Consider the following 22,644-nt stretch of genomic DNA (forward strand, 5'->3'; position numbering starts at 1 on the left):
AACCTTTATTTACACATGGCTTCAAAGGTAGTGAGGAAGGGAATGGAAGGAAGAACAAAAGTGCTTACTCAAGTAACTATTAATTTGAGGAAAGCAAGTTTCATACCCCAGCCAACCTAGAGTTGATTCAAAAGCCAACAGTTAAAAGAGCCAGAGCAAACAGGTCAAATCTCTGAGGGTGATACTATCTGGCAAGGGATCCAGCTTTGGGAAGGACCTGAAGACGACTGAACCCTTTCTGGCTCAAGCCTCCTTTCTTTCTGGACATAATTCCTCATAGCATCAGAGCCTCCATGCGCCTGTTGGCTGGGGTCTTGCACATAAGGAGGCTGTGTTTACAGAATCAATGAGGAACAGAGGAAGGGTGGCTGTAAATCTAAACAACAGGCCCCTTTTAAGGTTGCTCCCAGTACAAGCATGAGTGTGAGTGTGGCGTCATCAAAATAAGGGCTTCGCCAGAGCGATGTCTTGTTCTGCCCAGGAACCACTGCTCAGAACAGCCTTGGAATTTTTCTTTGCCAACTTTCTTTAGAGGCCCACAAGGAAAATCTATTTCATTTTTTATAGTACCTTCTGATTTTTTCTTTTTTGGTATGTGGACTTGTTTAGAATAAAAAGAACTAGATTTGGAGTTGGAGAAACCTGTGTTATTAATTCCAGTTAATCTACTTATTAGCTGTGTGTCCTTGGATAAGTCACATATCCTCTATATTTCTTGATTTCCTTATCCATAAAGTGGGAAGCATGATCCTTACCTATCTCCCATCATTCATTACATGGGAAATTACCATGATGCAGTGGTAGCCTCTAAGGTCACTACCAGGCAAACTGGTACACCCTACCAGAGGTCATGGAACAGAAAGTCTCACTAACTGAATTAGGATGTCGAATCACGTGGACTATAAAATCAATGTAAAACACATAATGGAGGCAAGAGGAAAGAGATGAGCACTCTGAGGTAGGGTGTGATCAGGGTGGAAGGACACACCGAATCCTGGGGTAGGCAGTGTTCATTTGCCCTGTCTCTTTCTCTGCCACATCAGCCTTCCCCGCTGATGGTTTGGTTACAGGACCAGAGTTGAGATTTGAGCTAAGGGGCTCGCAAATGGAAAGTGCCCTGGCCAAGAAGACACACTTAAACTATTGGAGAGACAGGACAAGTACACCAGGCTAATAGCTGTAGCTTGCAGCTCACCTGCTAAGCAGCCATGAGTTTCAGCCATGAGCTGGCAGAGGACACATGAGCGAGAATGGGTGTCAATCAGTGTGTGGCTGAATTATGGTCTCATGAATATTGATTGCTCATGTATATGTAGTACACCCAGAATATTAGTTCCTCATAGGACTCACGCATATTTATATATCACTTCTATGTAATATATGTGCCTCATGAATATTTAGTGCCTTATAAATATTAGGTATTTCTTGATCCTTCCATCCCTTTCTATGTTAAATATACACATGCCATATTTTCTAACATATTTTATGAATTTCACTTATCTAATTTTTTTCTTTTTCTCTGTTGCAGAATTGAGTATTTTCAAACCAAACAACAAATACACATTACAACATTCTGTCAGAAGGCTCAAGTGAGAAAACACCTTGAAAGTTGTAAAGTCCTACATAATTTTAAGGGATTATTATTATTCCTGTTATTTTGATTATGGCCATTTATAAAAATCAAATCTATCTTCAAATTGTAAAGAGGAAGCAGTTTAACCCAATGACTAGGAGCTGTGAACTCTGCTAATAGCTGTCTTTGCTCGTCTTTGGGAAATTGTATAACCTCCCTGAGACTGTTTTCTCACCTGTGAAATGGGAATAACAATAGCAACTTCATAAGGCTCTTGTGAAAATCGAATGAGATAATGTGTGGAAAACACTTAGGAAATTGCTTGTCCCACAAGAATGATGATACCTAACTTTGATTGAATGCTGACTCTATGCCAAGCACTCACGGACTATATGATTATATAAGTATGATTATCATGCCCATTTTACAGATGAGGATTTTTTAAAATAAATTTATTTATTATTTATTTATTTATTATTGTCTGTGTTGGGTCTTCGTTGCTGCGCACGGGCTTTCTCTAGTTGTGGGGAGCGGGGCCTACTCTTCGTTGCAGCACGCGGGCTTCTCATTGCAGTGGCTTTTCTTGTTGCGGAGCATGGGATCTAGGCAGACGGGCTTCAGTAGTTGTGGCATGTGGGCTCAGTACACGTGGCTCTTGGCTTTAGTTGCTCCACAGCATGTGGGATCTTCCCAGGCCAGGGATTGAACCCGTGTCCCCTGTGTTGGCAGGCAGATTCTTTTTTCTTTTTTCATCAGAATTTTAAAGCATTGGGTTTTTTTTTGGTCTTTTTTTTTTAAACATCTTTATTGGAGTATAATTGCTTTACAATGGTGTGTTAGTTTCTGCTTTATAACAAAGTGAATCAGTTATACATATACATATGTTCCCATATCTCTTCCCTCTTGCGTCTCCCTCCCTCCCACACTCCCTATCCCACCCCTCCAGGCGGTCACAAAGTACTGAGCTGATCTCCCAGTGCTATGCGGCTGCTTCCCACTAGCTATCTATTTTACGTTTGGTAGTGTATATATGTCCATGCCTCTCTCTTGCTTTGTCACAGCTTACCCTTCCCCCTCCCTATATCCTCAAGTCCATTCTCTAGTAGGTCTGTGTCTTTATTCCTGTCTTACCCCTAGGTTCTTCATGACATTTTCTTTTTCTTAAATTCCATATATATGTGTTAGCATACGGTATTTGTCTTTCTCTTTCTGACTTACTTCACTCTGTATGACAGATTCTAGGTCTATCCACCTCATTACAAATAGCTCAATTTCGTTTCTTTTTATGGCTGAGTAATATTCCATTGTATATATGTGCCACATCTTCTTTATCCATTCATCTGATGATGGGCTCTTAGGTTGTTTCCATCTCCGGGCTATTGTAAATAGAGCTGCAATGAACATTTTGGTACATGACTCTTTTTGAATTATGGTTTTCTCAGGGTATATGCCCAGTAGTGGGATTGCTGGGTCATATGGTAGTTCTATTTGTAGTTTTTTAAGGAATCTCCATACTGTTCTCCACAGTGGCTGTATCAACTTACATTCCCACCAACAGTGCAAGAGGGTTCCCTTTTCTCCACACCCTCTCCAGCATTTATTGTTTCTAGATTTTTTGATGATGGCCATTCTGACTGGTGTGAGATGCTATCTCATTGTAGTTTTGATTTGCATTTCTCTAATGATTAATGATGTTGAGCATTCTTTCATGTGTTTGTTGGCAGTCTGTATATCTTCTTTGGAGAAATGTCTGTTTAGGTCTTCTGCCCATTTTTGGATTGGGTTGCTTGTTTTTTTGTTATTGAGCTGCATGAGCTGCTTATAAATTTTGGAGATTAATCCTTTGTCAGTTGCTTCATTTGCAAATATTTTCTCCCATTCTGATGGTTGTCTTTTTGTCTTGTTTATGGTTTCCTTTGCTGTGCAGAAACTTTGAAGTTTCATTAGCTCCCATTTGTTTATTTTTGTTTTTATTTCCATTTATCTAGGAGGTGGGTCAAAAAGGATCTTGCTGTGATTTATGTCATAGAGTGTTCTGCCTATGTTTTCCTCTAAGAGTTTGATAGTTTCTGGCCTTGCATTTAGGTCTTTAATCCATTTTTGTGTATTGTGTTAGGGAGTGATCTAATTCTCATACTTTTACATGTACCTGTCCAGTTTTCACAGCACCACTTATTGAAGAGGCTGTCCTTTCTCCACTGTACATTCCTGCCTCCTTTATCAAAGATAAGGTGACCATATGTGCGTGGGTTTATCTCTGGGCTTTCTATCCTGTTCCATTGATCTTTCTTTCTGTTTTTGTGCCAGTACCGTACTGTCTTGATTACTGTAGCTTTGTAGTATAGTCTGAAGTCAGGGAGCCTGATTATGCCAGCTCCATTTTTCGTTCTCAAGATTGCTTTGGCTATTTGGGGTCTTTTGTGTTTCCATACAAATTGTGAAATTTTTTGTTCTAGTTCTGTGAAAAATGCCAGTGGTAGTTTGATAGGGATTGCATTGAATCTGTAGATTGCTTTGGGTAGTAGAGTCATTTTCACAATGTTGCTTCTTCCAATCCAAGAACATGGTATATCTCTCCATCTATTTGTATCATCTTTAATTTCTTTCATCAGTGTCTTATAATTTTCTGCATACAGGTCTTTTGTCTCCTTAGGTAGGCTTATTCCTAGATATTTTATTCTTTTTGTTGCAGTGGTAAATGGGAGTGTTTTCTTGATTTCATTTTCAGATTTTTCATCATTAGTGTATAGGAATGCCAGAGATTTCTGTGCACTAATTTTGTAACCTGCTAGTTTACCAAATTCATTGATTAGCTCTAGTAGTTTTCTGGTAGCATCTTTAGGATTCTCTATGTATAGTATCATGTCATCTGCAAACAGTGACAGCTTTACTTCTTTTCCGATTTGGATTCCTTTTATTTCCTTTTCTTCTCTGACTGCTGTGGCTAAAACTTCCAAAACTATGTTGAATAAGCGTGGTGAGAGTGGGCAACCTTGTCTTTTTCCTGATCTTAGTGGAAATGCTTTCAGTTTTTCACCATTGAGGACGATGTTGGCTGTGGGTTTGTCATATATGGCCTTTATTATGTTGAGGAAAGTTCCCTCTATGCCTACTTTCTGCAGGGTTTTTATCATAAATGGGTGTTGAATTTTGTCAAAAGATTTTTCTGCATCTATTGAGATGATCATGTGGTTTTTATCCTTCAATTTGTTGATATGGTGTATCATGTTGACCGATTTGCGTATATTGAAGAATCCTTGCATTCCCGGGATAAACCCCACTTGATCACGGTGTATGATCCTTTTAAGGTACTGTTGGATTCTGTTTGCTAGCATTTTGTTGAGGATTTTTGCATCTATGTTCATCAGTGATATTGACTTGTAGTTTTCATTCTTTGTGACATCTTTGTCTGGTTTTGGTATCAGGGTGATGGTGGCCTCGTAGAATGAGTTTGGGAGTGTTCCTCCCTCTGCTATATTTTGGAAGAGCTTGAGAAGGATAGGTGTTAGCTCTTCTCTAAGTGTTTGATAGAGTTTGCCTGTGAAGCTGTCTGGCCCTAGGGTTTTGTTTGTTGGAAGATTTTTAATCATAGTCTCAATTTCAGTGCTTGTGATTGGTCTGTTTATAGTTTCCATTTCTTCCCGGTTCAGTCTCGGAAGGTGTGCTTTTAATTTGTCCATTTCTTCCAGGTTGTCCATTTTATTGGCATATAGTTGCTTGCAGTAATCTCTCATGATCCTTTGTATTTCTGCAGTGTCAGTTGTTACTTCTCCTTTTTCATTTCTAATTCTATTGATTTGAGTCTTCTCCCTTTCTTGATGAGTCTGGCTAATGGTTTATCAATTTTGTTTATCTTCTCAAAGAACCAGCTTTTAATTTTATTCATGTTTGCTCTTGTGTCCTTCATTTGTTTTTCATTTATTTCTGATCTGATCTTTATGATTTCTTTCCTTCTGCTAACTTTGGGGTTTTTTGGTTCTTCTTTCTCTAATTGCTTTAGGTGTAAGGTTAGGTTGTTTATTTGAGATGTTTCCTGTTTCTTAAGGTAGGATTGTATTGCTGTAAACTTCCCTCTTTAGAACTGCTTTTGCTGCATCACATAGGTTTGGGGTCATTGTCATTTGTTTATAGGTATTTTTTGATTTCCTCTCTGTTTTCTTCAGTGATCTCTGGTTATTAAGTAGTGTATTGTTTAGCCTCCATGTGTTTCTGTTTTTTACAGATTTTTTCCTGTAATTGATCTAGTCTCATAGCATTGTGGTCAGAAAAGATACTTGAAATGATTTCAGTATTCTTAAATTTACCAAGGCTTGATTTGTGACCCAGGATATGACCTATCCTGGAGAATGTTCCATGAGCACTTCAGAAGAAAGTGTATTCTGTTGTTTTTGGATGGAATGTCCTTTAAATATCAATTAAGTCCATCTTGTTTAATGTATCATTTAAAGCTTGTGTTTCCTTATTTATTTTCATTTTGGATGATCTGTCCAGTGGTGAAAGTGGGGTGTTAAAGTCCCCTACTATGATTGTGTTACTGTCGATCTCCCCTTTTATGGCTGTTAGTACTTGCCTTATGTATTGAGGTGCTCCTATGTTGGGTGCATAGATATTTACAATTGTTATATCTTCTTCTTGGATTGATCCCTTCATCATTATGTAGTGTCCTTCTTTGTCTGTTCTAACAGTCTTTATTTTAAAGTCTATTTTGTCTGATAGGAGAATTGCTACTCCAGCTTTCTTTTGGTTTCCATTTGCATGAAATATCTTTTTCCATCCCCTTACTTTCAGTCTGTATGTGTTTCTAGGTCTGAAGTGGGTCTCTTGTAGACGGCAAATATATGGGTCTTTTTTCTGTATCCATTCAGCCAATCTGTGTCTTTTGGTGGGAGCATTTAGTCCATTTACATTTAAGGTAATTATAGATATGTATGTTCCTATTCCCATTTTCTTAATTGTTTTGGGTTCGTTATTGTAGGTCTTTTACTTCTCTTGTGTTTCTTGCCTAGAGAAGTTCCTTTAGCAGTTGTTGTAGAGCTGGTTTGGTGGTGCTGAACTCTCTCAGCTTTTGCTTGTCTGTAAAGGTTTTAATTTCTCCATCAAATTTGAATGAGATCCGTGCTGGGTAGAGTAATCTTGGTTGCAGGTTTTTCTCCTTCATCACTTTAAATATGTCCTGCCAGTCCCTTCTGGCTTGCAGAGTTTCTGCTGAAAGATCAGCTGTTAACCTTATGGGGATTCCCTTGTGTGTTATTTGTTGTTTTTCCCTTGCTGCTTTTAATATGTTTTCTTTGTATTTAATTTTTGACAGCTTGATTAATATGTGTCTTGGCATATTTCTCCTTGGATTTATCCTGTATGGGACTCTCTGTGCTTCCTGGACTTGATTAACTATTTCCTTTCCCATATTCGGGAAGTTTTCAACTATAATCTCTTCAAATATGTTCTCAGTCCCTTTCTTTTTCTCTTCTTCTTCTGGAACCCCTATAATTCGAATGTTGGTGCGTTTAATGTTGTGCCAGAGGTCTCTGAGACTGTCCTCAGTTCTTTTCATTCTTTTTTCTTTATTCTGCTCTGCAGTAGTTATTTCCACTATTTTATCTTCTAGGTCACTTATCCGTTCTTCTGCCTCAGTTATTCTGCTATTGATCCCATCTAGAGTATTTTTAATTTCATTTATTATGTTGTTCATCGTTGTTTGTTTCATCTTTAGTTCTTCTAGGTCCTTGTTAAATGTTTCTTGCATTTTGTCTATTCTATTTCCAAGATTCTGTATCATCTTTACTATCATTATTCTGAATTCTTTTTCAGGTAGACTGCCTATTTCCTCTTCATTTGTTAGGTCTGGTGGGTTTTTATCTTGCTCCTTCATCTGCTGTGTATTTTTCTGTCTTCTCATTTTGCTTATCTTACTGTGTTTAGGGTCTCCTTTTTGCAGGCTGCAGGTTCATAATTCCCGTTGTTTTTGGTGTCTGTCCCCGGTGGCTAAGGTTGGTTCAGTGGGTTGTGTAGGCTTCCTGGTGGAGGGGACTAGTGCCTGTGTTCTGGTGGATGAGGCTGGATCTTGTCTTTCTGGTGGGAAGGTCCACGTCTGGTGGTGTGTTTTGGGGTGTCTGTGGACTTATTATGATTTTAGGCAGCCTCTCTGCTAATGGGTGGGGTTGTGCCCCTGTCTTGCTAGTTGTTTGGCATAGGATGTCTAGCACTGTAGCTTGCTGGTCGTTGAGTGAAGCTGGATTCTGGTGTTGAGATGGAGATCTCTGGGAGATTTTCGCCGTTTGATATTATGTGGAGCTGGGAGGTCTCTTGTGGACCAGTGTCCTGAAGTTGGCTCTCGCACCTCGGAGGCACAGCACTGACTCCTGGATGCAGCACCAAGAGCCTTTCATCCACACGGCTCAGAATAAAAGGGAGAAAAAGTAGAAAGAAAGAATTAGTAGATATAGAAAGAAAGAAAGAAAGAAAGTTATAAAGAAAGAAAGAAAGGACGGAGGGAGGAAGGAAGGAGGGAAGGAATGAAAAAAGAAAAAATAAGATAAAGTAAAATAAAATAAAGTAAGATAAAATATAATAAAGTTATTATAATAAAAAATTATTATTAAGAGAGAAAAAAAACAAACGGATAGGATAGAACCCTAGGACAAATGGTGGAAGCAAAGCTATACAGACAAGATCTCACACAGAAGCATACACATACACACTCACAAAAAGAGGAACGGGGAAAAAATCATAAATCTTGCTCTCAAAGTCCACCTCCTTAATTTGGGATGATTGGTTGTCTATTCATGTATTCCACAGATGCAGGGTACATCAAGTTGATTGTGGAGCTTTAATCCGCTGCTTCTGAGGCTGCTGGGAGGGATTTCCCTTTCTCTTCTTTGTTCGCACAGCTCCCGGGGCTCAGCTTTGGATTTGGCCCCGCCTCTGCATGTAGGTCGCCTGAGGGCGTCTGTTCTTCGCTCAGACACGATGGGGTTAAAGGAACAGCTGATTCGGGTCTCTGGCTCACTCAGGCTGGGGGGGAGGGAGGAGCACGGAGTGCGGGGCGGGCCTGCGGCGGCAGAGGCCGGCGTGACGTTGCACCAGCCTGAGGCGCGCCGTGCGTTCTCCCGGGGAAGTTGTTTCTGGATCCCGGGACCCTGGCAGTGGCGGGCTGCACGGGCTCCCCGTAAGGGAGGTGTGGATAGTGACCTGTGCTCGCACAGAGGCTTCTTGGTGGCAGTAGCAGCCTTAGCGTCTCATGCCCGTCTCTGGGGTCCGTGCTTTTAGCCGCAGCTCGCGCCCGTCTCTGGAGCTCGTTTAAGCAGCGCTCTTAATCTCCTCTCCTCGCGCACCAGGAAACAAAGAGGGAAGAAAAAGTCTCTTGCCTCTTCGACAGGTCCAGAGTTTTCCCCGGACTCCCTCCCGTCTAGCCGTGGCGCACTAACCCCCTGCAGGCTGTGTTCACGCCGCCAAGCCCAGTCCTCTCCCAGCGCTCCGACCAAAGCCCGAGCCTCAGCTCCCAGCCCCGCCCGCCCCGGCGGGTGAGCAGAGAAGCCTCTCGGTCTGGTGAGTGTCGGTTGGCCCTGATGCTTTGTGCGGGAATCTCTCCACTTTGCCCTCCGTACCCCTGTTGCTGTGCTCTCCTCTTCAGCTCCAAAGCTTTCCACCTCTGCCACCCGCAGTCTCCGCCCGCGAAGGGGCTTCCTAGTGTGTGGAAACCTTTCATCCTTCACAGCTCCCTCCCACTGGTGCAGGTCCCATCCCTATTCTTTTGTCTCTGTTTTTTCTTTTGCCCTACCCGGGTACGTGGGGGGTTTCTTGCCTTTTCGAGGTCTGAGGTCTTCTGCCAGCGTTCAGTAGGTGTTCTGTAGGAGTTGTTCCACGTGTAGTTGTATTTCTGGTGTATCTGTGGGGAGGAAGGTGATGTCCGCGTCTTATCTTCTGGTGATATTCCGCCATCTTCCCCCAGGCAGATTCTTAAGCACTGTGCCACCAGGGAAGTCCCACAGATGAGGATTTTTAAGACAAAACCAGAATTCAAATCGAGGCAACCTGACTACAAGCCCACACTCTTTGCCATTTTGCAACACTAACTCTTAATGCAGCAAGTATTCAATACATGTCTTGTCAACATATTAGTAAGATTGTTCACTAGAGCAGATACTCAGTATCACGTGCCACTGGTGATGATATTTTGAATTGACTCTCTCAGTGGCAATTCTACCTTCCATCTAGTTAGAGAAGTTGAAAAACTATACATGACATTTTCTAGAATACTTTGCAGCTAGGGTTATAAATGTAAATTGTGCTTTGCGATCAGATGCATTTGTGAATAACACGGAAGGCAGAAAGAAGTGAGGGGAAGCCACCCTCCTGCTGCTAAGGCTGCTGGCAAACAAGGTGTGGTGGACAGACTCTCAGGTGGCCCCATGATCCCTCCTCCTGGCATTCACACCCATGTGTGATCCTCTCCCCTGAAGTGTGGGTGGTGGGACCTGTAACTTGCTTCCAACCAATAGGATGTGGCAAGGTGATGGGATTACATGTACATGATTATGTTGTATGAGATTGTAGCATCCATCTTGCTAGGAGATGCTCTCTCTCTTACTGGCTTTGAAGAAGCTAGTGGCCACGTGGTAAGGGGTTGAGGATGCCCTCGGCCTAATACTAATTGGCAAGAAACTGAGGCCCTGCAAAAAAATGAATGCCGTCAACAATCATGTGAGCTTGGAAGCAGTTCCTTCCCCAGGCAGGACTCAGATGAGACTGCGGCCCCAGTTGATATCATGGTGGCAGCTTCATGAGACACTGAGTCAGAGGATCCATGTAAGCTATGCCTGGGCTCCTGACCTACAGTAACTATGAGATAATAAATATGTGTTGTTTTCAGCCCCTAGGCTTGTGGTAAAATTGTCATCAGCAATAGAAAGCTAACACATGAGGTTACAAATCCTGGAGATGTTCTGGCCATTGTGGCAGCACATGTGATGGCAACAGCCTCCTGACGTGAGCGTGGCAGCTATGGTGGATGGATGCCCTTGAACTCAGTAGTCTGTGCTGGGTTCTTGACATCCACTCTTCCAGCCTTTTTGGCAATTTAATTTCCCTAATTCCTTGCCTTAAATCACTTTCTTTTTGAATTAGTCAAAATGATTTCTATTCTCTGTACAGAATCTTAGTTCATATCATTACCCCACTTCAAAATCACGGCCTAACTATCCCAATATTTAATTCTTTCATCACCCAGAAAACATTTTAGGGGAGAACAGAATAGTTTCCTTGCAAAACATCAAGGGAGAAAGGAAGTGATAATCATTGAGCAGGTGTAAGCTTTGAATAGCCACATAGCCGTAATTAACATAATCAACATAATTAACATACTCTTAAAGGAAGATTATGTTAATCTCATTTTATGGAGGAGAAAACTGAAGTTCAGACCCTACATGACTACCTATTGTGGATAGCACACCTGGGATGTAATTCTTGGTCGAATGGACACCAGACTGCACATTCTTTCTGCTGAATCATGTTGTTAAGAATATCCTGGGTTCTTGTATGTCCTTTCACCCATTCATTCCTCAAATGTATATTGCATATCCACTGTGTATTGAGTGCTGTGCTAAGCCTGCGGTGCATACAGGGCCTTACCTGGTGGAGCTCACAATCCACTGGGGCAGATCAGTGAGGAAATAGACCATTACAAAGCAGTGCATCAAGTCCCATGATGGAGGCCAGCTCAGAATGCTGAGGGGATAGTGAGGACGGCCATCAGATGACCTGACTTGGGTCAGAGCCCCAGGAGGAAGGGACAGTGGCCTGGAATAACCTTCCTCGCAGGCTCTTCATGGGTCACCGACACAGCTGTGGGAACCCCACAGCAATGGTGCCAGGCAGGGACACTGGCAGAAAGGTTCATGTGACTTGGTGAGACCTCAGGCAGCCTTGACCGGGCACAGAGCTGACCCTGGCGGTGCTCTGTCCACGTGACTGAGCCACACTGCGGTCCCTGAAGACCCCATGCTTGTTCTCCAAGGCTGACTGGCTCTCAAGCTCCAGCCAGCCACAGGCTTGTTTCCTTTCATTGTTTGCTTTTTGGAACAAATGTACTTCCTATTAATCGTGGTTTTCAAAAATTAAATTAAAAGCCTTTGATTGAGTTTAAAGATAGATCTGGCTCACTTTCATCAAAGCTTACCCAGCTCTCCTGTCAGGAGAGAGAACAAGGTTTGCGAGTTTAAATCTCAGACCTTAGATTAGTTCGGATGCCCAAATATCTCAGCTCTAACAGCCCATGGGCAATTCTGTTGAATCCTTATGTGGCTGAATTTCCCCATCAGAAAAATAGGTTAACAGTGGTTCCTACCTGAGAGTTCGACTGTTTATGTGGGGACTAAATAAACGAATGCGAATGTTCCTGTCCCTGGTGTGCTGGCCCTTGACGATGTTCCTTCCATGTCCTTCCCCTGCTTGGCTCTGCATGGTGTGGGCTGCGCCTGCATTTCCCAGCTCCCGTACCAGCTGGCACCTCTCTGGGTGTAGTAAATGGGAGGTGCTGGTGGGAGGAAGAGAGACGAGGGGGTATTTCTCCTCCCTCCCTCTTGGGGTAAAACCTCCAGAGCAGTTGTTTCGCCTTTGCAGCAGCTTCCTGCGGAGGTTAACCCCTGGACTGCCGCATCCCCCCTATGGTTTCTCCCATCTTCTCTCTTCTCCATAGGCATTTCCTGGTATTAGATTCTCTCTGTCTTAAATACTTAGGGAGGTTCTGTTTTCTGGCTGGACACTTGACGGCTGCCATGAGTGACATGCACTTGCCCCACGGGGTCTGTTTTCTCAATGAATGATTAGGCAAGATACAAGGTGAAAGGGGCGGGGAGCAAAGCTTAAAACACAGAAAAGGTTGGTTATAGATGATGGGGTGTCTTCACTCAATGTCTGGTGAATAGGTGTTCAATAAACGTGGCGGTGATAGGAGGATCGTTCCCATTCTGCTTACGGAGAGTATAGTGAGAAACATGCCTTTGACTGGAAGAGAAGCGCAGAAAGATCTGCCACTTCTGTTGGCACCTGGAGGCCCCCCCAGTGCCCTGGAGCCTGGTTCTCCGTGCTGGGAAGAGCTGGCCTGGCTTCTCAGCACCCAGGCTGTCACCATGGGGTTGCTTGGAAGAACTGATGCCCCTAATGAGGAATGGATTTTTCTGGCCCCACAATCAGGGGTGAGAGTGCCTCTCACCCTAAGAACAGAGGGAGAATGTTTCAAGAGTATTTGCCACAGCTATTCAACTAAGATCTTATTTTCACATGCCTGCTGCTGGCTTCCCAGCCCCGCACCAATCTGTTGTTTATGTTCCAGGGCCACTTTACTTTCATTCCCAACACAACACGAGTCAGAGGTATCCGGAATGGGCCCCACGCAGAGGCAGAAAGAGTTTGACACAGTCTGTGCCACCGGGAAGGAGACCAGACAGTCACTGGACTGAGCGCACTGGAGGGAGGACAGGAGGTGAGTTTCATGCCAGGACGATGCCTGGTACACTGGGAATGAGGGGATACAAACACGGTCCTGTGATGCAGGCTGTGAAATTAGCCTCCTTCTCTGGTACCCTAACACCCCTAATCGCCTGAGCCATGACTGTGCCAGGCACCTCGCATACACTATTGCTAGTCCTCACAACCACCCTGTGAGGCAGAGTTATGAAGTCCCGTTGACAGATGGTGACACTGGGGCTCAGAGAGGTTAAGTGATTTGTGCAAAGCTGCACAGCTGGTCAGTGTCAGAATTGGGATTCAGAGCCACACCTTTCAGGTTCCAAACTCTGCATTATTTCAGCAATTCTGTGCTGCCTCCCTGACACCTTTGTGGCAGAAGTTTAAGAATACTGTGGGCTGCCACACCACATATTCCGCAGCTGCCTGCACCAAATGCCTGCGTGGACCCCAGTTGGCAAAACAAGAGGGAGAATGCCTCTGAGCCCAGTGGAATCCACTGCAATCAATCCCCAGGGTCTCTCCTGCAACTCCGAAGCTAAACAGCAGCCGTTACCTGGGAAACCAGAAGCCATCTGAGAGGGCAGGGGCGCTAGAGAGGGAAGGTTCACTTGGATGCACCTCCCATCACCCTGAGATTAAGGGACATAAAAAGAGATGGCGCCTGTGAGTTCCTCAGTGGCTGGCATGAGAACCAGGCTTTTGTTTTGCAGACCAGTTACCGCTTGTAGGGAGTAACCACTAAACCAAGAGAAGCCTAAATAACAAAGCAGCAGCCAGAGATTACCTATTAAATGAACCTTGTTCCCAATCTTATGTCTATGATCTGACCCTCCCAGGCGTTACCAAGGCAATCACGTTTACGTGTAATACCCAAGTCTCTAGGGCACTGAGCCTCAACCTGTTTGAAGGTAGGAAGAACAGTCTTTGACAGAAACCCCTCGGAAACATCTCTGAGAAGCCCCAGGGATGCTACTGTATCCAAGAATCAGCGCTGATGGTTGTTTGCCAAACATTGCAGCTGCTACCCAAGGCGGGATGCTGCCACGCCCCTCGTGAGTTAGTACTTCTCCCCTTCACGGTGCCCCTCCTGACCCTGCTTTTTGGAGGATTCCACCCATTCTTTCAAGTCCTAGCTCCCAATTCTGCCTCAGGAATGTTTTTCAGGACTGCCCTCACCCTACTAGTCACTCCGTGACCTTGAATTCCCCACACCTGGGCACGTGCTTGTTTTGTTATTCTGTGCGTGGATGACCAAGTTGTGTCTCACATAATGTGGGAGGCAGAGCTGTGCACATAGGTTCCTGATGAATGAATGTGTCCAGATACCCACGACGTAAACTCCAAAAACGTTCAGTGTGGACATACACACCATTCAGTCTTGTGTTTATTTAGAGCCACTGCCCAAGCACCTTTAGCCAGGCCCTGCAGATACAAAATGGACCGAATGCAGCCCTTGTCTCAAGGGTTTGTGTGTTCCAACTTGTTTAGATCCCTCCTGCTGTTTGATTTTTTTGTGGGGGAAGGGAGTATATTGGCACATTTTTTTCTTTTTTTCTGCCCCCAAATAAATGATAAATAGTTATCTAACTCTGCAAGCAAATAGCAAATTTCTGAGGAAGAGAAATCATCAATGAAAACACAAATCCTTAGTGAATAACATAATATTTATCCAATTATAGCACACTTACTACATTCTGAGCCACTTAGAAACAGCATCGCACTCATTCCTCCATGCAGCTCTTCAAGTGCACTATTATTTCTGCTTTAATGATGGAGAAAAAGGAAGCAAGTGGCTTGCTCGAGATCCCTTTAAATGTGATGCCAGGTTTCAAACCCAGGTTTGTGTAGTAAGCAAGGCTGTGTCCTCAGCTGCTGTTCTATGTCACTGCCCCGTCCCTGACAGTCCTTCTGTGTCCAGGGTCATAGATAATGAAACGAACAGTGATGAGTCACTGAGAGCAGGCAGCAGACCTGAGGTGGTTGATAAATTTGTTATCAGTAAGTGGGGTCGGAGCTTACAGAACAGCGTTAGAATCTTATTGCACAAAACCCCAAGCTCTCAGGGAGCCATGCAAAAAGCCAAGGCACTTCATTGTTCTCAGAGCAGAGTTTGGTGTCTTGACCTGCCTTCCCACCTGTTTACTGTGGGGCCTTCTCTCCTTCAAGGGTGTTTCTCTAGAGGCAGTCCAGAGAATTCAGATTTAAAAAGATTGTCCCCAGGGCTTGTCTGCCTGACTCATTGTGTTCTTTCTCACTGGTGAGTCACCAACCTGTGACTCAGTTTTCACATCTTACTCAGGGCTCAGAGTTTGGCTGTTGGGATCCTGGGGATGGATTTACATGGAGGTGACATAAGGTTAGTGATGTGCTGGTGAGCCAGGGATCCTGGGCCCTGCTTCTTTCCTTTTGCTCATAGGAGCACCTTTTAACCTGTCAGAGGTGCTCATGGATTGGCCAAGACCAAGGTCACTGAAGTGGCCTCACCAGTGAGGTCAACTTCCATTTCTGATGCTGCTGTGTGGACTCCTAGTGTGGATCCTCCACTCGGTGGGTGGAGGTCAGCGTGACAGTGGTCTGTCAGCGCGAGACAACACCCCGTAGAGGAAGAAATCCTCCGTGTGAAGAAACATGGATTCACTTCATACCTGTTCTTTCTTAACTACGCTGTTCAAAACACTTCAGTTTTTAATCCGGGCTACAGCCCGACCCCATAGTTCCTCCAGGTAAACTCTAGGATAGAAAGAATTCACCTGGGTTGTGTGCAAGGAGCTCAGAAAGTTAGGTGATGGAAATGACTGGGTCTTCGAGAGGTCCCTGCCTCTGTATCCAAGCAGGCCATTACTTGGTTGAGCATTCTTGGAGATGCCATACCCAGAACAGGCTGCTACAGTGATGGGACATTAACAAGGTGTTGGAAGGGGATTCTTGCCACTGGTTCACCTGAGACCCCACTATGATGCACATGAAGACTCAAAAATGAGTATGATAACACATCACAGGATGCAGATTTTCCAGGGGGAAGGGATCAGGTATCTTCGCTCTTCATCCAGCTCCAGGATAGGAAAAAGGGTCAGAGAGAGTGGAACAGGGAGACGATTAGAGAAGACATTCCTTTGGGGGGAGCTGTTCCTGTTCTCTCCCTTCAGGGGAGGGGTGCAGGTGCTGCAGGAGAACACCAAAAACTATTCCTTACGGAAGGGAGACACAGAGAACCAGTGCCCTAGTCACGCCCAAGAAAGCCACCGTGACTGGCCCCTGGCTCCTTCCCCCAAGAGGTAGAGGATGAGAGAGGGGTGACTTGCTGTGTAGGTTCAGGAGCCAGAAGAGAGTGCTGCGGGGCTTTGGACTGAACCCCCAGAGTTTTTCAGGGTAAGAGATGCCGTTGTTTCCTGTGCACAAGATGTGGGCCATACCAAACAGATAACAATTGTGTGGTTGGGTCATTTAGATCTTGTCTGAAAGTGCCTTCGGGAGGAGTGAAGGGATTTGGGCAGGAAGACAAGACGTGCTACTCCCCATTGCCTCAAGTGCCTTCAGGAACGGAATCGCATCTGTCAGGGTCAAGGGAACTATAGGACAGAGGTCTCAGAAGGGATCCTGGAAGAACTCACGGCATGACCCCAGGAGAAGAGTCCTGCTCTGGCCCAACCAGGGATGCTTTCTTTGGCCAAAGGCCAGGCTCAAATCAAAGCTGTCCTATCTCTTTACCTTTCCTCTTGCTCATGGCTTTGACCTGAAACAGCAGAGAGGGAGAGTGGTGTGGGGAAGAACCAGGACAGGGGGAGTCAGTGATAAAGCTTCATTTTCTAATGTGCCATGAGTCATGCTTGTTTAACATACTAGTTACACAAACCAGAAAAGGTGTTACCTGTTTTTTGTTTATTTTTTTAATTAATAATAAACATCTTCACCTTTCTCTTGGAGCCTGCCCACATCCCTACCTTCCATTCCTTCTCTCTGTATCTCATAATATTTTGTATAAGCCTCTGTGATAGTATACCACCTTGTACTATAACTGATTATTTACCAGTATCCATCATATAAAAGGTGCATTCTTTGTGGGCAGCAACTGTATCTTATTCATAGCAATAGTCCCTGTAAAGCAGCATCATGATGTGCTATGGTTGGTTTGCAGTCAATTCTTATTACGTGAATGGTTAAATGAATGTAAGCATGTTGATAGAAAGAACGTGGCAAAAGGGAGGTATATTTATTTAGATCTTTTGGATCTCCTCAAATCTCACCAGCTGCGCTGTGCCCATTGTTTCTACTTGTAGCTCCAATCATGTTCCCTGAAAACTCGGGTAGCCCTGTGCCCATTTGGATTTTTGAGGGAAATCCCAATTATCCCCATAAGACAGAATGTCCCTAAGGAGGGATGGAGACATTGAAGAGAGCAAGATCTCCATCAGGGAAAATAAAGAATGGGAGTTGAGCCACGCCTGCCTGATTTCAACAGAACCCTCTGTTGTACAGGGAACAGAGGAGAAATTGTTCGTCCACATCTCATTGCTCACGGAAATATTCTGACTGCAAAGTCAGTGTCAGCTTTGATTTACTGCTCTGGGAGGAGGCTTGGTCAAAAGGCACAAAGTTGGCCTGTGAAGTGTCAGAGAAATTGTGAGTTTGGGTGAGAGGAGACCCTCACACTCCATCTTTGTTTGGTGGTGGAAGTTCTAGCACTGGGGTGGTCAAGCCAGCACAGCCCAGCCCTCGCCTGAGGCTCTTCTGAGAACTCCAGCCCAGCTTGGAAGCACCACAAGATCACAGGCGGAAGTGTGAAGGTCAGACCAGGCCTGAGGGTCAGTGTCCGGGTCCTGCGCTTGCTTCCTTGGAAGGAATGAGCACAGAGAGGGTCTGGAGTGATGGGAATCTGAGGAACCGAGGGCTGGAGAACCAGAGGCAGACTTCACCCAACCATTCTGGGTCCCCTTAAAGAGGACACCAACTAAAATAACCTGGGAAAGGCACTTACAGAGCAAAAGCACAGCCAGTTGCTGTCTCAAGGCTAATTTTAAGAATGTCCTTTTCTGTTGAAATTTCATCACCATGACTCATCGCACCACAGGCCAAGATTCTGAAGCTCTGAGTCAGACTGGGCCCTGAGAGCCGAAGCTCAATGGGAGTTTTACCTAAATAAAGCCTGCAAGTGGGCCTGCTGTGATAGATGTCTTAGAAATTTGCTAATTCAGCAGTGCACACACCCTTGCACCTCTGCCGTTCACACAGTTGCCCACAAGTTCCTGGGGCTGTTGGTGTGACAAGGCGTCTCTTAGGTGTGAGATCTTTCTTTTGCTTGAATCTTCAGTTAGTTTGTTTCCATATCTTCTCTGCCAATGTGGTTCCTTTTCTGTAATCTGGTCAGTGCTACTCTTGGTGCTTTTTTGATACTTATAGCCAGAACAGGTGTGATGATTAAGCACAGATTCCAGAAAGGATCCAGGGTCCCCTTCTCTAAACGCCAATCAAAGGGAATGGCATTTAAATGGGGATTTTTGAAAGTCAGAGCTGGAAGGGGCCTCAGCTCGTGTCATCCACCCTCCGTGTCATTATATAGACACCCAAGTAATCCAAGACCCAGAGGTGCCAACAGCTTGCCCAAGGTGACACAGCCAGTTAGGAAGAGAATCCAGACAAGAAGCCAGGGTCTGCTCACATCTTAATCTCTAGACTAAACTGTCTCTGCTTTTGTTTACTCTGTATCCACATAAAGTCCTAGACTCTACAAAGCCCACATCTGGGCGCTGGGGGAGGAGAGGACGTATAGGAAAGAGGAGGCAATGCTGAGGGCTGACCATCTGCCTTGGTGTCGCTCGAGCTCCAGGCCAGTGACCTGAGAAGATGCTGGCCGTAACCATGGTGGCAGGAGGCCTGGAGAGCAGCCCTGGAGGGGAAGCTGGGACTGGTCGGGAGTGGGCTGGAGGCAGAGACCCAGTCTTTATTCAGGGATGGTGGCAGCGGAAGGTTAACCAAAGCCACATGAGACATGAAACTCGGCCTCGGGAATCTTTGGCTTCTCGGCTGTCCTTGGGACACACGGCGGGTGTCGCCCTTATTGGGAATGAGGGGGTGGGGGGCATGTAGTCAGGTGGAGTAAAACAGCTTTGACGGCAGGCTGTTGAAGTCAGAATTTGGGGAGATGCCGCAGAGGTCCACTCTCCTGAGCTCAGGTCGAAAGGATTATTATGAGCCTCCAAAGGCCTCTCAGGAACCCAACAGTGCAGCCAAGACTCCTGGGGCCTAAAGTCAGGGCTCTGTGAGGAATCCAGCCTCCATTCCCTCTGGCTCTGTGCCCCTGCCCTGATCTCTTCCTCTCTTTCTGTCTCTCCATGTCTCTTTCTGTATCTCTCTGCTTTTACACTCACTTTCTCTTGACATCTCTGCTCTTTCTGTGTGTCTGTTCTGTCTTCCCCTCTCTCTGTTCTACTCACTATAGTTCGCATCTGACCCAGAATTGTTGCCCCTGTATTAAGTGCATCTCACCAGTCTTCAGCTCAGCTTCCGTAGCTCAGTGGCTGTGATATTTCTAGATTCTAAAATCATAAGAAAGGAGCCAGATGGGCCCAGATCACACTTTAAAGCCTGGCGGCACAAGCCGTAGGCTGCTGGCCACCCCCTGAATTAGCTGCCCTTGTGTCGGATGTCCAAGCCTTATGTGATCAGCTGTGGCCACAACTGCGGGGTCTCTAGGCTGCAGTCAGTTAGCAGGGAGTGAGAGAGAATAGACTATGGAAGGTTCTTGGCCTGAAGAGTATCTATCTATACATTCCAGCTGTGTCATTTCCAGGACATGTAACTTTGAGCAAGGCTTTGAGCAAGGCTTCATACTTCTCTGAACCTTAGTTTCCCTATCCATAAAATGAGGGAAATAATACCTACTTCCCAAGGTTGTTAGGAAGACCAGATAAATATGTAATCAAGCCACACCAGGCACATGGCAAATGCCCAATAAATTGTTGCTATTGTCAGCTAGTGTTGATTTAAGAGAGCCAGAGTCTTGGGTATGCACAGGACATTGTGTCCTGTGGCCTTTTGAACGTCTCCCTCTTCTGTCTTTCTCCATTTGGAATTTTTTTTCTTTCCCCTCTTGATGTTTGTTAATTTCTCCCTTATTGTCAGTGCTGTAACCCAGTGCTTGAGGATTTCACAACAGGATGCACTGGAGCCAGTGTTTTCCATTTGGATATGACTTACCTGCTCTGCCTTGCCGTTGTCAATAACATTAAAGGGGTGGAAGGTGTGGTTTACTGTACTGAATAATGCTGTGATCTGGTTTTTCGAAAATTGCTCCAACAGAGGAATGAAGTTGTCTATGACGACACTGCTGGCTTTTACAACATAAATATGAAGCTCTGTGTTGTCGTTTGGCACACTCCCAAAATTTCCCTCAAGAAACTCAGGCCAAGTTGAGCGTCAACTCCAGAATGCAGAGGTATATTTTAATAAAAAGCAAAAATTACTCCGGATGCCAGAAATTGTTATAAACAAATACTTTGCCAAACATACACAGCCTTCTCTCTCTCCCCATCAGTCCCCTGTCTGTACACACTGCAGAGTCATTACCTGGAAAGCTGAATGCGTGAGCTGTGTTCTGGAGAATATCAGTGTAAATGCTGGTCTGGCGGGGGAGGTAGGTCACTGGAATCTTGGGAAGTTAGAGACAAATGGGGGAAGGGGCCAACAGATGGATACCAAGTCCTAACAGCCATGGTGAAGGCAGGCCTGTTCTAGGTTAGAGCAGGGAGATGTGTGGCAAAAACAGAGGGAGAGGGACTTCCCTGGTGGCGCAGTGGTTAAGAATCCGCCTTCCAATGCAGGGGATGTGGGTTCAATCCGTGGTCAGGGAAGTAGAGCCCACGTGCATGCCGCAACTAAGAGTTCGCATGCCACAACTAAGGAGCCCGCGAGCCGTAACTAAGGAGCACATGTGCCACAACTGAAGGAGCCTGAGAGCCACAGTTAAGGAGCTCCCCTGCTGCAACTAAGACCCGGCACAACCAAAATAAATAAATAAAATTAAAAAAAAAAACCCAAAACAAAGGGAGAATCTGTGGTGAAAACTAGGTCATTCCAAAAATTTCAATAAAACCTGCAGGACCTGGGCTGACTTCATGAGCATGTGAGCTGTGAGGTTGCAAAGGGTCCCACACTCAAAAGGGTCCCATGCTTGCCTCAGTGCTCTGCTGTTGATATATTGAAATTCTTAAAAAAATTTTTTTTTTTCTTGGCTGCACAGCATGGCACGCGGGATCTTAATTCCGCAACTAGGGATTGAACCCGTGCCCCCTGCAGTGGAAGTATGGAGTCTTAACCACTGGACAGCCAGGGAAATCCCTGAAATTCTTAAGAATTTTTGAACACGAGACCCTATATTTCAGCTTTGCACTGGGCCTTGAAAATTATGCTGCTGGTCCTGGCCAGGGAGAATTGAACCAAAGACTCATTTCCAGAAATACAAGCTGGCAAGAAGAACAAGGGAAGGATGAAGTAGTGATGCCCCCTGGTTATCAGGGCAGGCAGCAGGGACAGTCATCAAGTGATTTTAGAACCTAATAGAGCCAGGCAGAGGTCAGTGACCCAGCTTGAATAGGCAAGGGCCGTGGCAGCAGCTGATACCCCAGTAGGGCTATGTCTTGAAGTGTGCTGCGGGTGATAAGGCACACAAAGCCCTGGGCTTAGTCAGGAGAGGTGCCTGCGTATCAGGTGTCAAACCTTATCCAATCAAGTGTGGCCACAGCAGGGTCTCCTGGCCACAGCCAATCAACAGAGAGGAAGAGTAGTACAGGCAAAGGAGAGCTGTCCATAGACAGGCCTACATGTAGATGCCAGCTTTGCCACCTACAGGTGTGTGACTTCGGGCAAGGCTCCTTACTTCTCTGAGCCTTAGTTTCTTCATCTGTAAAATGAGGGAAACAATACCTATTCACAGCTGATGAGAAGATTAGTTGAGATACAGTATGTAAAGTTTCTACCACTTTGCCTGCGCATGTAAATAATCAACAGTTGCTATTATAGCCTACTGTTAATTTAGGAGAACCAGAGTTAAGAAAAGTAGGTTCTAATCCCACTGGCTGTGACCTTGGGCAAGTCACTTTACATGTCTGAATCTCAGTTTCCTCATAAGTAACAGGGAAATAAAAAACCCAACACCTGAGGCAGTGCCTTGCACATAGTAGGCACTCACTAAATACATATTAAATGTCCTGCCACACTGCAATAAAAGATAAGAGCTATTTGCAAAGCTGGAAAGGGCTTTGCAACTGTATTATCTTTTTGTTGACTTTAGAAAATCAGATTTATTACTTTTGGGGGTTGGGATCAAATAAGGTTGAGATCACGTCACTCTCAAAATAAAATAACTTTCTGAGTGCTTGCCTGCTTTGGGATTTGGGTCAATCTTTTGTTACTGGCATCGGCACATAGCTAACTAATCCAAATGTAACCGAACTGAGCTGGGAGTCTTTGCATTGCTTTTTCCCCCCAAGTTTTTCTTTCTACAATAACAAGGAAATGCTATTATCACATGGGTTACCACAAAGCAAAAAGTATAATCAATGACAAGACATTCAATCTGCATGCACCTACATCAAATGGATTCAGAGAAT

General features: G+C 44.9%; 1 protein-coding gene across 1 annotated transcript in view; it reads left to right on the forward strand.

The window, feature by feature from the left end:
• The window catches only part of ME3 (malic enzyme 3), a 297,110-nt gene that overhangs the window by 12,146 nt on the left and 262,320 nt on the right, over positions 1–22,644 (forward strand). The window contains exon 2 of the mRNA XM_032641780.1: positions 12,903–13,052. The gene's annotated coding sequence lies outside the window, so the exon portion shown is untranslated. The remainder of the gene's footprint in view (positions 1–12,902; positions 13,053–22,644) is intronic.

This window comes from Phocoena sinus, chromosome 8 (genome assembly GCF_008692025.1).
Source record: "Phocoena sinus isolate mPhoSin1 chromosome 8, mPhoSin1.pri, whole genome shotgun sequence".
NCBI classification, from domain to species: domain Eukaryota; kingdom Metazoa; phylum Chordata; class Mammalia; order Artiodactyla; family Phocoenidae; genus Phocoena; species Phocoena sinus.